We start from the raw sequence: 15,817 nt of genomic DNA on the forward strand, positions 1-15,817 counted from the left end.
AACTCAGGTATTCCAGAACTGCAACGATAAAATTGTGACGACAACACCTCGGAGCTCAACTCCCCGGGACACTGCCACAACCCCTAAATGTCAGGAGGCACCAAGAACAATGTTCTTGTCACAAAACTATCGGAACGATTCCAAGATACCCGCGTGATCCTAAAAAAATTAGCGAAATTTGAGAAGAGAAGAGTTAAAACTCTACGTCAGGATGCCTCACCAGAGCGACGAAGGGACTAAGGAGTAAAAAGAATCCTACTCTCCGATATATATAATCCTAAAAGACTCAAAACATTTTTCTAGACTCAACAATGCCAGCGTTTCGATCAAGCAGGGGGCTCCTAAGTCGGGGAAGGCTCTGATTACCAACTTGTAACACCCACGATGCGGCTATATCTCCCACGTGTCAGAGTACGACTTAGAGGCATAACCGCATTGTAGGCAATGTCGCAAGAGGGGTAATCTTTACACATCCCATGTACCGAATAAGAAAAGAGGTACATAGTTGGCTTACAATCGCCACTTCAAACAATACATAAATATAGCATTACAATCATCCAGATACAATCAAGGTCCGACTAAGGAACCAAAATAAAGACAAACCCAAATACATAATGTCCCCAATCTCCCCAACTGGGCTCCACTACTGATCGTCTGGAAAGGAAATGTAGTATCGTCCTGAGTCCTCATCGAACTCCCACTTGAGTTCAGTCGCATCCCATGGAACGGTATCATCGGCACCTGCATCTGGTTTTTGAAGTAATCTGTGAGTCACGGGGCTCATCAATCTCACACCCTCGTGATCAAGACTATTTAAGCTTATGGGTAGGTAAAAGGTATGAGGTGGAGCTGCAGCAAGCACTAGCATATATGGTGGCTAACAAACGCAAATGAGATCGAGAAGAGAAGGCAAAGCACGTTTTGAGAATCTATGATCAAGAAGTGATCCTAGAAATACTTATGTTCAAGCATAACACGAGACCGTGTTCTCTTCCCGGACTCCGCCGAAAAGAGACCATCACGGCTACACACGCTGTTGATCCATTTTAATTAAGTTAAGTTTCAGGTTTTCTACAACCGGACATTAAGAAATTCCCATCTGCCCATAACCGCGGGCACGACTTTCGAAAGTTCAAATCCCTGCAGGGGTGTCCCAACTTAGCCCATCACAAGCTCTCATGGTCAACGAAGGATATTCCTTCTCCCAGGATGACCCGATCAGACTCGGAATCCCGGTTACAAGACATCTCGACAATGGTAAAACTAAACCAGCAAAGCCACCCGATGTGCCGACAAATCCCGATAGGAGTCGCACGTATCTCATTCTCAGGGCAACACCGGATGAGACTAGCTACGAGTAAAACCAACCCTCAAGTTTCCCCGAGGTGGCCCCGCAGGCAGCTTAGTTTGGACCAACACTCAGAGGAGCACTGGCCCAGGGGGGTTTAAAATAAAGATGACCCTTGAGTCCGCGGAACCCAAGGGAAAAAGGCTAGGTGGCAAAAGGTAAAACCAAGGTTGGGCCTTGCTGGAGGAGTTTTATTCAAGGCGAACTGTCAAGGGGTTCCCATTATAACCCAACCGTGTAAGGAACGCAAAATCAAGGAACATAACACCGGTATGACGGAAACTAGGGCGGCAAGAGTGGAACAAAACACCAGGCATAAGGCCAAGCCTTCCACCCTTTACCAAGTATAGAGATGCATTAAAAGTAAACAAGTTATAATAATGATATCCCAACGATAAACATGTCCCAACAAGGAACAAACTCCAATCTTCACCTGCAACTAGCAACACTATAAGAGGGGCTGAGCAAGGCGGTAACATAGCCAAACAACGGTTTGCTAGGACAAGGTGGGTTAGAGGTTTGACATGGCAATATGGGAGGCATGATAAAGCATGTGGTAGGTATCGTAGCATAGGCATAGCAATGGAGCGAGCAACTAGCAAGCAAAGATAAAAGTGATTTCGAGGGTATGGTCATCTTGCCTGCAAAGTTCTCCGAGTTGACGTAAGCTTGATCCTCGTAAGCGTACTCAACGGGTTCCTCGATCACGTACTCGTCTCCTGGCTCTACCCAAAGCAAGAACACAAGCAAAGGGAACCACGATCAACCATGGTGCAATGCGCAAGCAACATGATGCAAAACATGACATGATATGCGGGATGTGATATGCAATGCATATGTGTGCTTCGGAAGGGAAAGATTGAACCAGGCCTCAACTTGGAAAACCAAGAGTGCCGCTGGAAAGATGAGTTGATTTCGGTCGAAATCGTTATGAAGATCACCGGAATCGGATGCACGGTTTGCAAATGGCAAGCAAAACAAATATGACACTAAACTGCGATTAACAGCACGATGCCATCTAAATGCATCAAGAAAAATAAGCTACTGCACTCTAACATGACAACAAATCACATGGCTGTGATCCACTCAAGATGCTTGACAAAAGATGGACACTGAGCTATGGCTAATTCACACAATATCAGGTTCAAACAAGCATGGCAAAAGTGCAAAAGATATCAGGTTCACAGACTTACTGAAAATAACAACATGCCAGGATTTAACATCAGGAAACAATGTTTAGAGCAAGATAACAACATGCTACAGAAACATATCATGGCAAAGCAAGGCATGGCATGAAACTAATCAAAGCATATAACAAAAGTCCCTTACTGACCATATGCCAAAAGGGATCAGAAAATACAATGGCAACCATGTGAACATAGCAAGCTTCATTAACAGATTCAGACTTAGCAGAAAACTGGACATGGCAGAAACAAAGTTACGTAGGCATGTTTGCAAGCTCGATGCACTTACCACAAGGCATTGCATGACAAACTAAGCATACACCCAGCAAGAAGACATGATCAAGTAGCTAACCATGGCAAGAACCAACTCATAGCATGCATGGATCAACTACAACCACCTCGGCAAAATTGATTAACACGTAAACAATCTGCCAGGAATATTTTATAGCAAAAGTAGAGCAAGATTGAGTCATGCTAGAGTACTCCATAATTGCAAACAAAGACATGGATGGATAGAGCTCAACAATATCTCAAAATCATCCTTACTGAACATGCTCAAAAGAGGCATGGATCACTCTGTAGCAACAAGAATACATGGCATAAAAATACCATCAGGGAAATTACTTGGAAGAATTCTAAGTCCCTGAAATCAGCAACATCACGAGAGCTACTTTGCATGCTTGTGCTAGTCACCACATTGATTACAAAAATACATGGCATACACTCCTGTAAAGATGGCATGGCATAGCCCAAAACACATGTAGGGCTCAAGTTCATAGGAGGCACACATTAAACATGGCAAAAATGACAAATTTCCATAATCTGTTAAGAAACAGGCACTAACATTACATAGCACTCTTGCAACAGCATTTAGGGCATCAAGATGAACTCAAATGAACATGGTGCAATGGAATGAAATGAAGTGCACATCTAGACGAACAATTTGGTATGCTACACGCGCGAAACGGAGCTACGGATGCAAAGATCTGACATGATGAAGTTGCCTAAAAATAATGCACAGTAAAAACTTAGTGAGGGAAAAAGGTCAACCCCTAGGGTTTCCTGTATCAGATCTGGATCGGGCGACGCGCTTCCCGAGGTTCGACACCGTTCTCGCCGGAGATGGAGATGTGGCGGCCGGAGCTTGAGGAGACGGACAGGGACGGCGCGGATCCGATTGTCGGGTGGCGGCGAGCGGCGATGGCGGGGTGGCGAGGCGGCCGGCACCCGGTGGCGGCGAGCGGCGATGGCGGGGCGGCGAGGCGGCGGCCGGCCGGCGCGGCGAGGCGGCGCCGACGCGGGCAAGGCGGAGCGGGGCGGCACTCGAGTGGCGCGACAAGCCAGGTGCGGGTGGCGGCGACTGGGCCCGTGGGGGGCCGTTACGGGCCTCGGCGGGCCGGGCGGCAGGGAGGCGACACGTGGCGGCGGTGCGGATGTGTCCGGCCCGATCAGGAGGTGTCCGGCCCGATCCGGATGCGTCCGGCGGTGGGAGGAGGAAGAGGCTTTGATCCGGAATTTTTGGGGGGAGGCACCTATTTATACATAGAAGGAGCTAGGAGTCTCCAAATTGAGCACGGTTTTCGGCCATGCGATCGTGATCGAATGACCGAGATGATGGAGGGGGTTTAGGTGGGTTTTGGGCCACTTTGGAGAGGTGTTGGGCTGCAACACACACGAGGCCTTTTCGGTTCCTCGGTTAACCGTTGGAGTATCAAATGAAGTCCAAAAGGCACGAAACTTGACAGGCGGTCTACCGGTAGTATACCAAGGCCGCTTGGCAAGTCTCGGTCCAATCCGAGAACGTTTAACACTCGCACACGGAAAGAGGCAAAAGGGGACACCGGAGGACGTAGGAGCGCCGGAATGCAAAACGAACAACGGGGAAAATGCTCGGATGCATGAGACGAACACGTATGCAAATGCGATGCACATGATGACATGATATGAAATTCATGACATGGAAAAAAGCAAAATGAAGACAAAATCCGACAACGTGGAATATCATAACTTAGTGCCGAAAATGGCAAGAGTGGGAATACAAATATGGCAAATTACATACGGGGCGTTACACATGGAGGCCATGGACCAGAGGGGAAACCCTTCTCCCATCTAGGGAGGAGGTCAAGGAAGAATAAGAAGGAGGGGGGCTCTCTCCGCCTCGCTTCCGGTGGCACCGGAGTGCCACTGGGGGCCATCATCATCACCGCGATCTACACCAACACCTCCGCCATCTTCACCAACATCTCCATCACCTTCCCCCCTCTATCTACAGCGGTCCACTCTCTCGCAACCCGTTGTACCCTCTACTTGAACATGGTGCTTTATGCTTCATATTATTATCCAATGATGTGTTGCCATCCTATGATGTCTGACTAGATTTTCGTTGTCCTATCGGTGGTTGATAAATTGCTATGGTTGATTTAATTTGCTTGTGGTTATGTTGCTGTACTTTGGTGCCCATCATATGATTGCGCGCGTGGATCACACCCTAGGTTTAGTTGTATGTTGATAGGACTATGTATTGGAGGGAAGAGTGACAGAAGCTTCAACCTAGCATATAAATTGATGCATACGGGGTTGAAGGGGGACCAATATATCTTAATGCTATGTTTGGGTTTTACCTTAATGAACATTAGTAGTTGCGGATGCTTGCTAATAGTTCCAATCATAAGTGCATAGAATTCCAAGTTAGGGATGACATGCTAGCAGTGGCCTCTCCCACATAATACTTCCTATCGGTCTAGTAAAGTAGTCAATTGCTTAGGGGCAATTTCGCAACTCCTACCACCACTTTTCCACACTCGCTGTATTTACTTTATTGTTTCTTTATCTAAACAGCCCCTGCTTTTTATTTACGCACTCTTTATTATCTTGCAAACCTATCCAACAACACCTACAAAGTACTTCTAGTTTCATACTTGTTCTAGGTAAAGCAAACGTCAAGCGCGCATAGAGTTGTATCGGTGGTCGATAGAACTTGACGGAATATTTGTTCTATCTTTAGCTCCTTGTTGGGTTCGACACTCTTACTTGTCGAAAACTGTTGTGATCCCCTATACTTGTGGGTTATCAAGACCTTTTTCTGGCGCCGTTGCCGGGGAGCAATAGCGTGGGGTGAATATTCTTGTGTGTGCTTGTTTGCTTTATCACTAAGTAATTTTTATGTGTTGTTCTTAGTTGTTTTCTATCTTTAGTTATGGGTAGGAAACGCAAAATACCAAAAAAAAGTTGTACCCACTAAACCAATGGTTGAAGAACCACTCAAAATATATCACACTGCTGAAGCTTATTACTGGGATCATCTTCGATCCCTATGTGCTCGTGTTGAAACCCCAAATAGCTTAGATGAGGGCAAATCTTTAGATGAGCATGCTTGTTATGTGCGACACCGAATATCTGAAAAAGGGAAAACTTTACTGGATCAAATTCATCATTTGCAATGCTATGCTTGGAATTTATGTGAAATATATGATTATACTTGTTGTTCTGAACACCCCAAGAAACACCGTCCCTACCAATGTTTGTTTAGTGATAATGGAATCGTATCCTCTTATGCTAAGGGTGTTTATAGTTACTATGATGTTCAGCAAATTGAAGAATTTGTTGCTTTTAAGGGTGCTTACGAAATTGCTTCTTTGATTGAAAAGTATGATGCTACTCTTTACAAATCTGAATTTTTTGCCATACTTAAATATTGCTATGATAATTATGCTTCTAATGCCCATGTTGAACCATATATTGAGTACTACTCCGCTGTCCAAGAAGAGACTAATATTTTGCAGGAGTCTATGGAAGAAGGAATTGATGAAACTGTGAGCTCATTGGATGAAAAAGATGAGGAGGAGAGCGAAGAACAAAAGGAGGAAGAGCGGATTAGCTACCCATGCCCACCTTCTAATGAGAGTAACTCTTCAACTCATACATTGTTTAATTTCCCTTCATGCCTACCGGAGGATGATTGTTATGATCTCGTTGATTCTTTTGAAATATCCCTTTTTGATGATGCTTGCTATGCTTGTGGCCAAGATGCCAATATGAATTATGCTTATGGAGATGAACTTGCTATAGTTCCTTATGTTAAACATGAAATTGTTGCTATTGCACCCACACATGATAGTCCTATTATCTTTTTGAATTCTCCAAACTACACTATATCGGAGAAGTTTGCTCTTATTAAGGAATATATTGATGGGTTGCCTTTTACCGTTGCACATGATGATTTTGATGAATATAATATGCATGTGCTTGCTGCTCCTACTTGCAATTATTTTGAGAGAGGAACCATATCTCCACCTCTCTATGTTTCCAATATGATAAAATTGCAAGAAACTGTTTATACTATGCATTGGCCTTTACTTTGTGTGCATGAATTGTTCTTTTATGACATGCCGATGCATAGGAAGAGAGTTAGACTTCGTCATTATATGATATATGTTACCTTGTGCTCACCACTAAATTACAAATCATTGTTAATTAAAATTGGCTTTGATATACCTTGGGATCCGGGTGGATCCATTACTTGAGCACTATATGCCTAGCTTAATGGGTTTAAAGAAAGCGCTGCCAAGGAGACAACCCGAAAGTTTTAGAGAGTCATTTATTTCTGTTGAGTGCTTTTATATAGTTTAAAGACAACAAAAATAAAGAGGGGAACCCAAAACTTTTTCAAAAAGGAAAGCGAAAGTGAGAAAGACAAGCATTGTTGAAGTGGGAGCTAGCCTTGAACTTTGTTCATGCTCACGAAAACTTTGTGAATCTTGATTACAGAAACTTTTCTATAAAAATAATTATCCTCTTGTACAATTCCATTGTATTATAAAAATAACGTGCCAAGGTTTGCCTTTAGGATGTTTACATTTGCTTGATGGTTTGTATGGTGCAGGACAGAAACTTTGGCGGTAGTGCGCGATTTTACATTTTTTGCTGGAATGTCAAATGGTTATGGTTCTTTTTGCAATGTATTACTATACAAATTGTTTAATTTTACTAATTTTGGTAGAATTTTTCAAGTATCATAAGTATGGTGAATGTTCAGATTATTATAGACTGTGCTGTTTTAGACAGATTCTGTTTTTGATGCATAGTTTGCTTGTTTTGATGAAACTATCGATTCATATCAGTGGATTAAGCCATGAAAAAGTTATATTACAGTAGACACAATGCAAAAACAAAATATGAATTGGTTTGCAACATTACTTAGAGTAGTGATTTGCTTTATTATACTAACGGATCTTACCGAGTTTTCTGTTGAAGTTTTGTGTGGATGAAGTGTTCGATGATCGAGAAGGTCTCGATGTGAGAAGAAGGAAGAGAGGCAAGAGCTCAAGCTTGGGGATGCACGAGGCACCCCAAGTAAATATTCAAGGAGATTCAAGCGTTTAAGCTTGGGGATGCCCCGGAAGGCATCCCCTCTTTCTTCAACAAGTATCGATATGTTTTCGGATTCGTTTCGTTCATGCGATATGTGCAATCTTGGAGCGTCTTTTACATTTAGTTTTCATTTTTCTTTTATGCACCATGCTGGTATGAGATAGTCCTTAGTTGATTTATAGAATGCTCTTTGCACTTCACTTATATCTTTTGAGTATGGCTTTATAGAATGCTTCATGTGCTTCACTTATATCATTTGAAGTTTGGATTACCTGTTTCTCTTTACATAGAAAACCGCCATTTGTAGAATGCTCTTTTGCTTCACTTATATTTGTTAGAGCATGGGCATATCTTTTGTAGAAAGAATTAAACCCTCTTGCTTCACTTATATCTATTTAGAGGGATGACAGGAATTGGTCATTCGCATGGTTAGTCATAAAATCCTACATAAAACTTGTAGATCACTGAATATGATATGTTTGATTCCTTGCAATAGTTTTGCGATATAAAGATGGTGATATTAGAGTCATGCTAGTGGGTGGTTGTGAATTGTAGAAATACTTGTGTTGAGGTTTGTGATTCCCGTAGCATGCACGTATGGTGAAACGTTATGTAACAAAGTTGGAGCATGAGGTATTTATTGATTGTCTTCCTTATGAGTGGTGGTCGGGGATGAGCGATGGTGTTTTCCTACCAATCTATCCCCCTAGGAGCATGCGCGTAGTACTTTGTTACGATGACTAATAGATTTTTGCAATAAGTATGAGAGTTCTTTATGACTAATGTTGAGTCCATGGATTATACGCGCTCTCACCCTTCCACCATTGCTAGCCTCTCTAGTACCGCGCAACTTCCGCCGGTACCATAAACCCACCTTATATCTTCCTCAAAACAGCCACCATACCTACCTATTATGGCATTTCCATAGCCATTCTGAGTATATTGCCATGCAACTTTCATCATCATCATATACATGACTTGAGCATTCATTGTCATATTGCTTTCCATGATCATAAGATAGCTAGCATGATGTTTTCATGGCTTGTCCGTTTTTTGATGTCATTGCTACGCTAGATCATTGCACATCCCGGTACACAGCCGGACGCATTCATATAGAGTCATATCTTTGTTCTAGATATCGAGTTGTAATATTGAGTTGTAAGTAAATAAAGTGTGATGATCATCATTATTAGAACATTGTCCCATGTGAGGTTATCAAAATAAAAGTGGCCAAAGAAGCCCCCCCCCCCAAAAAAAAAGAGAGGCCAAAGAAGCCTGCAAAAAAGAAAAAAAGAAAAAAACAAAAAAATGAGAGAAAAAGAGAGAAGGGGCAATGTTACTATCCTTTTACCACACTTGTGCTTCAAAGTAGCACCATGTTCTTCATATAGAGAGTCTCTTGAGTTATCACTTTCTTATACTAGTGGGAATTTTCATTATAGAACTTGGCTTGTATATTCCGATGATGGGCTTCCTCAAATGCCCTAGGTCTTCATGAGCAAGCAAGTTGGATGCACACCCACTTAGTTTCAGTTCGAGATTTCATATACTTATAGCTCTAGTGCATCCGTTGCATGGCAATCCCTACTCGCTCACATTGATATCTATTGATGGGCATCTCATAGCCCGTTGATACGCCTAGTTGATGTGAGACTATCTTCCCCTTTTTGTCTTCTCCACCATCATATTCTATTCCACCTATAGTGCTATGTCCATAGCTCACGCTCATGTATTGTGTGAAAGTTGAAAAGGTTTGAGAACGTCAAAAGTATGAAACAATTGCTTGGCTTGTCATCGGGGTTGTGCATGATGTGAGTATTTTGTGTGTTGAAGATGGAGCACAGCCAGACTATATGATTTTGTAGGGATAACTTTCTTTGACCATGTTATTTTGAAAAGACGTGATTGCTTTATTAGTAGGCTTGAAGTATTATTGTTTTTATGTCAAATGATAGACTATTGCTTTGAATCACTCGCGTCTTAATATGCATGCCATGATTAGACATATGATCAAGATTATGCTAGGTAGCATTCCACATCAAAAATTATCTTTTTTATCATTTACCTACTCGAGGACGAGCAGGAATTAAGCTTGGGGATGATGATACATCTCCGTCGTATCTATAATTTTTGATTGTTCCATGCCAATATTCTACAACTTTCATATACTTTTGGCAACTTTTTATACTAATTTTGGGACTAACATATTGATCCAGTGCCCAGTTCTTGTTTGTTGCATGTTTTTTGTTTCGCAGAATATCCATATCAAACAGAGTCCAAACGGGATAAAAATTGACGGAGATTTTTTTGGAATATATATGATTTTTGGGAAGAGAAATCCACGCGAGACGGTGCCCGGGGTGGCCACGAGGTAGGGGGCGTGCCTGCCCCCCCTGGGCGCACCCCTGAACCTCGTGAGCCACCCGTAAGGCGGTTGATGCCCTTCTTTCACCGCAAGAAAGCTAATATCCAGATAGAGATCGTGACAAAATTTCAGCCCAATCGGAGTTACAGATCTCCAGGAATATAAGAAACGGTGAAAGGGAAGAATCTGAGAACGCAGAAACAGAGATAGACAGAGAGACAGATCCAATCTCGGAGGGGCTCTCGCTCCTCCCGTGCCATGGAGGCCATGGACCAGAGGGGAAACCCTTCTCCCATCTAGGGAGGAGGTCAAGGAAGAAGAATAAGGAGGAGGGTTCTCTCCCCCTCGCTTCCGGTGGCACCGGAGTGCCACCGGGGGCCATCATCATCACCGCGATCTACACCAACACCTCCGCCATCTTCACCAACATCTCCATCACCTTCCCCCCTCTATCTACAGCGGTCCACTCTCCCGCAACCCGCTGTACCCTCTACTTGAACATGGTGCTTTATGCTTCATATTATTATCCAATGATGTGTTGCCATCCTATGATGTCTGAGTAGATTTTCATTGTCCTATCGGTGGTTGATGAATTGCTATGATTGATTTAATTTGCTTGTGGTTATGTTGTTGTCCTTTGGTGCCCATCATATGATTGCGCGTGTGGATCACACCCTATGGTTAGTTGTATGTTGATAGGACTATGTATTGGAGGGCAAGAGTGACAGAAGCTTCAACCTAGCATAGAAATTGATGCATACGGGATTGAAGGGGGACCAATATATCTTAATGCTATGGTTGGGTTTTACCTTAATGAACAATAGTAGTTGCGGATGCTTGCTAATAGTTCCAATCATAAGTGCGTAGAATTACAAGTCAGGGATGACATGCTAGAAGTGGCCTCTCCCACATAATACTTGCTATCGGTTTAGTAAAGTAGTCAATTGCTTAGGGGCAATTTCGCAACTCCTACCACCACTTTTCCACACTCGCTATATTTACTTTATTGTTTCTTTATCTAAACAGCCCCTATTTTTATTTACGTACTCTCTATTATCTTGCAAACCTATCCAACAACACCTACAAAGTACTTCTAGTTTCATACTTGTTCTAGGTAAAGCGAATGTCAAGCGCGCGTAGAGTTGTATCGCTGGTCGATAGAACTTGAGGGAATATTTGTTCTACCTTTAGCTCCTCGTTGGGTTCGACACTCTTACTTATCGAAAACTGTTGCGATCCCTATACTTGTGGGTTATCACTACGCGCCAGTCCCTCGTACCTGCACAAAACAAATAAATCCTCGCAACCAACGCGATAAGGGGTTGTCAATCCCTACACGGCTACTTACGAGAGTGAGATCTGATAGATATGATAAGATAATATTTTTGGTATTTTTATGATAAAGATGCAAGGTAAAATAAAAGCAAAGTAGAAAGCAAAGGAAATAACTAAGTATTGGAAGATTAATATGATGAAGATAGACCCGGGGGCCATAGGTTTCACTAGTGGATTCTCTCAAGAGCGTAAGTATTCTACGGTGGGTGAACGAATTACTGTTGAGCAATTGACAGAATTGAGCATAGTTATGAGAATATCTAGGTATGATCATGTATGTAGGCATCACATCCGATACAAGTAGACCGACTCCTGCCTGCATCTACTACTATTACTCCACTCATCGACCGCTATCCAGCATGCATCTAGAGTATTAAGTTAATGAAAACAAAGTAACGCCTTAAGCAAGATGACATGATATAGAGGGATAAACTCATGCAATATGATGAAAACCCCATCTTGTTATCCTCGATGGCAACAATACAATACGTGCCTTGCTGCCCCTACTGTCACTGGGAAAGGACACCGCAAGATTGAACCCAAAGCTAAGCACTTCTCCCATTGCAAGAAAGATCAATCTAGTAGGCCAAACCAAACTGATAATTCAAAGAGACTTGCAAAGATAACCAATCATACATAAAAGAATTCAGAGAAGATTCAAATATTATTCATAGATAGACTTGATCATAAACCCACAATTCATCGGTCTCAACAAACACACCGCAAAAAGAAGATTACATCGAATAGTTCTCCACAAGAGAGGGGGAGAACATTGTATTGAGATCCAAAAAGAGAGAACAAGCCATCTAGCTAATAACTATGGACCCATAGGTCTGAGGTAAACTACTCACACTTCATCGGAGGGGCTATGGTGATGATGTAGAAGCCCTCCGTGATCGATGCCCCCTCCGGCGGAGCTCCGTAACAGGCCCCAAGATGGGATCTCGTGGATACAGAAAGTTGCGGCGGTGGAATTAGGGTTTTGGCTCTGTATCTGATTGCTTGGGGTACGTAGGTATATATAGGAGGAAGGAGTACGTCGATGGAGAAACAGGGGGCCCACGAGGGTGGAGGGTGCGCCTGTGGGGGCGCCCCCCTACCTCATGGCCTCCTCTTTTGTATCTTGACGTAGGGTCCAAGTCTCCCGTGTCTTGTTCGTTAAGAAAATCACGTTCACGAAGGTTTCATTCCGTTTGGACTCCGTTTGATATTCCTTTTCTTCGAAACCCTAAAACAGGCAAAAAACTACAATTCTGGGCTGGGCCTCCGGTTAATAGGTTAGTCCTAAAAATATAAAAGTGGATAATAAAGCCCAATAATTTCCAAGACAGTAGATAATATAGCATGGAGCAATCAAAAATTATACATACGTTGGAGACGTATCAAGCATCCCCAAGCTTAATTCCTGCTCGTCCTCGAGTAGGTAAGTGATAAAATAGAATTTTTTATGCGGAGTGCTAATTGGCATAATTTTAATGTAATTCTTCTTAATTGTGGTATGAATATTCAGATCCGAAAGATTCAAGATAAAAGTTTAATATTGACATAAAAATAATAATACTTCAAGCATACTAACAAAGCAATCATGTCTTCTCAAAATAACATGGCCAACAAAAGTTATCCTTACAAAATCATACAGTCTGGCTATGCTCTATCTTCACCACACAAAATATTTATATCATGCACAACCCCAATGACAAGACAAGCAATTGTTTCATACTTTTGGTGTTCTCAGAATCTTTCAATCTTCACGCAATACATGAGCGTGAGCCATGGATATAACACTTATAAGTGGAATAGAATGGTGGTTGTGGGGAAGACAAAAAGGGAGAAGATAGTCTCACATCAACTAGGCGTATCAACGGGCTATGGAGATGCCCATCAATAGATATCAATGTGAGTGAGTAGGGATTTCCATGCAACAGATGCACTAGAGCTATAAGTATATGAAAACTCAACAAAAGAAACTAAGTGGGTGTGAATCCAACTTGCTTGCTCATGAAGACCTAGGGCATTTTGCGGAGCCCATCATTGGAATATACAAGCCAAGTTCTATAATGAAAAATTTCCACTAGTATATGAAAGTGATAACATAGGAGACTCTCTATCATGAATATCATGGTGCTACTTTGAAGGACAACTGTGGTAAAAGGATAGTAACATTGTCCCTTCTCTCTTTTTTCTCTCATTTTTTTTCTTTTTTTATTTGGGCCTTTTCTCTTTTTTATGGACTCTTTTCTTTCTCTTTTTTTCGTCCGGAGTCTCATCCCGACTTGTGGGGGAATCATAGTCTCCATCATCCTTTCCTCACTGGGACAATGCTCTAATAATGATGATCATCACACTTTTATTTTTCTTACAACTCAACAATTACAACTCGATACTTAGAACAAAATATGACTCTATATGAATGCCTTCGGCGGTGTACCGGGATATGCAATGTATCAAGAGTGACACATATGAAAGAATTATGAATGGTGGCTTTGCCACAAATACGATGTCAACTACATGATCATGCTAAGAAATATGACAATGATGGAGTGTGTCATAATAAACGGAACGGTGGAAAGTTGCATGACAATATATCTCGGAATGTCTATGGAAATGCCATAATAGGTAGGTATGGTGGCTGTTTTGAGGAAGGTATATGGTGGGTGTATGATACCGGCGAAAGGTGCGCGGTATTAGAGAGGCTAGCAAAGGTGGAAGGGTGAGAAAAGTGCGTATAATCCATGGACTCAACATTAGTCATAAAGAACTCATATACTTATTGCAAAAATCTACAAGTTATCAAAGCAAAGTATTACGTGCATGCTCCTAGGGGGATAGATTGGTAGGAAAAGACCATCGCTCGTCCCCAACCGCCACTCATAAGGAAGACAATCAAAAAATAATCATGCTCCGACTTCATCACATAACGGTTCACCATACGTGCATTGAAAGCACAAGTGCTCCCTAGGTGGTTTTGATAATTGATGACAACATATCTCTTGTTGGACTAACATTTCTATCTAGCATGTTTCAGATAAGTTCAACAATGGAGTGGCATGGACTAAAGGTTGTGGGAACTCCTTCAAGATGCTAAGGACAAAGGATTGGCTAAAGCTTCAAGCTCAAGACTCTTCATTTTACATTTTAGTGATCCAAGATCACATTGAGTCCATAGGAAAAGCCAATACTATCAAGGAGGGATGAGGTGTTGCTTAATGAGCCTCTTGCTTCATGTGCTTAATGATATGCTCCAAAATCCTCAGCTACTTTCCCACTTCCACATATGACCTAAACCCTAAGCCAAACTCGGTCCTACCGATTCTTTCTATCCGGCGCCACCGAGTTTCACTTGTCATAAGCCACTGCCAAACCCTAGCAATTCGGTTCTACCGATAGGGATCTCGGTCTCACCGAGATGGGATTGCAAACTCTCTGTTTCCCTTTCGTAACTTTTCGGTCTCACCGAAAGAGCGAATCGGTCCCACCGAGATTGCAATGTAAACTCTTTGTTTCCCTTTTGTAACTTTTCAGTCTCACCGAAAGAGCAAATCGGTCCCACCGAGTTTGCCTGACCAACTCTCTGGTTAGCTTATTACCAAACTTGGTCTTACCGAGTTTGTGTAATCGGTCTCACCGATATTACGTTATGCCCAAACCCTAACCATATCGGTCCTACCGAGTTGCATGTCAGTCCCACCAAAAATCTCTAACGGTCACTAGGTTTACCTTTTCGGTCCGACCGAGTTTGTTGATTCGGTCCCACCGAGATTGGTAAATTGTGTGTAACGGTTGGATTTTGTGTGGAGGCTATATATACCCCTCCACCTCCTCTTCATTCGTGGATAGAGCCATCAGACTAAGCCTACACTTCCAGCATCCTATTTCTGAGAGAGAACTACCTACTCATGTGTTGAGGCCAAGATATTCCATTCCTACCATATGAATCTTGATCTCTAGCTTTCCCCAAGTTGCTTTCCACTCAAACCTTCTTTCCACCAGATCCAAATCCTATGAGAGAGAGTTGAGTGTTGGGGAGACTATCATTTGAAGCACAAGAGCAAGGAGTTCATTACCTACACACCATTTGTTACTTCTTGGAGAGTGGTGTCTCCTAGATTGGCTAGGTGTTACTTGGGAGCCTCCGACAAGATTGTGGAGTTGAACCAAGGAGTTTGTAAGGGCAAGGAGATCGCCTACTTCGTGAAGATCTACCGCTAGTGAGGC

This window comes from Triticum aestivum, chromosome 1A (genome assembly GCF_018294505.1).
Source record: "Triticum aestivum cultivar Chinese Spring chromosome 1A, IWGSC CS RefSeq v2.1, whole genome shotgun sequence".
Taxonomy (NCBI): Eukaryota; Viridiplantae; Streptophyta; class Magnoliopsida; order Poales; family Poaceae; genus Triticum; species Triticum aestivum.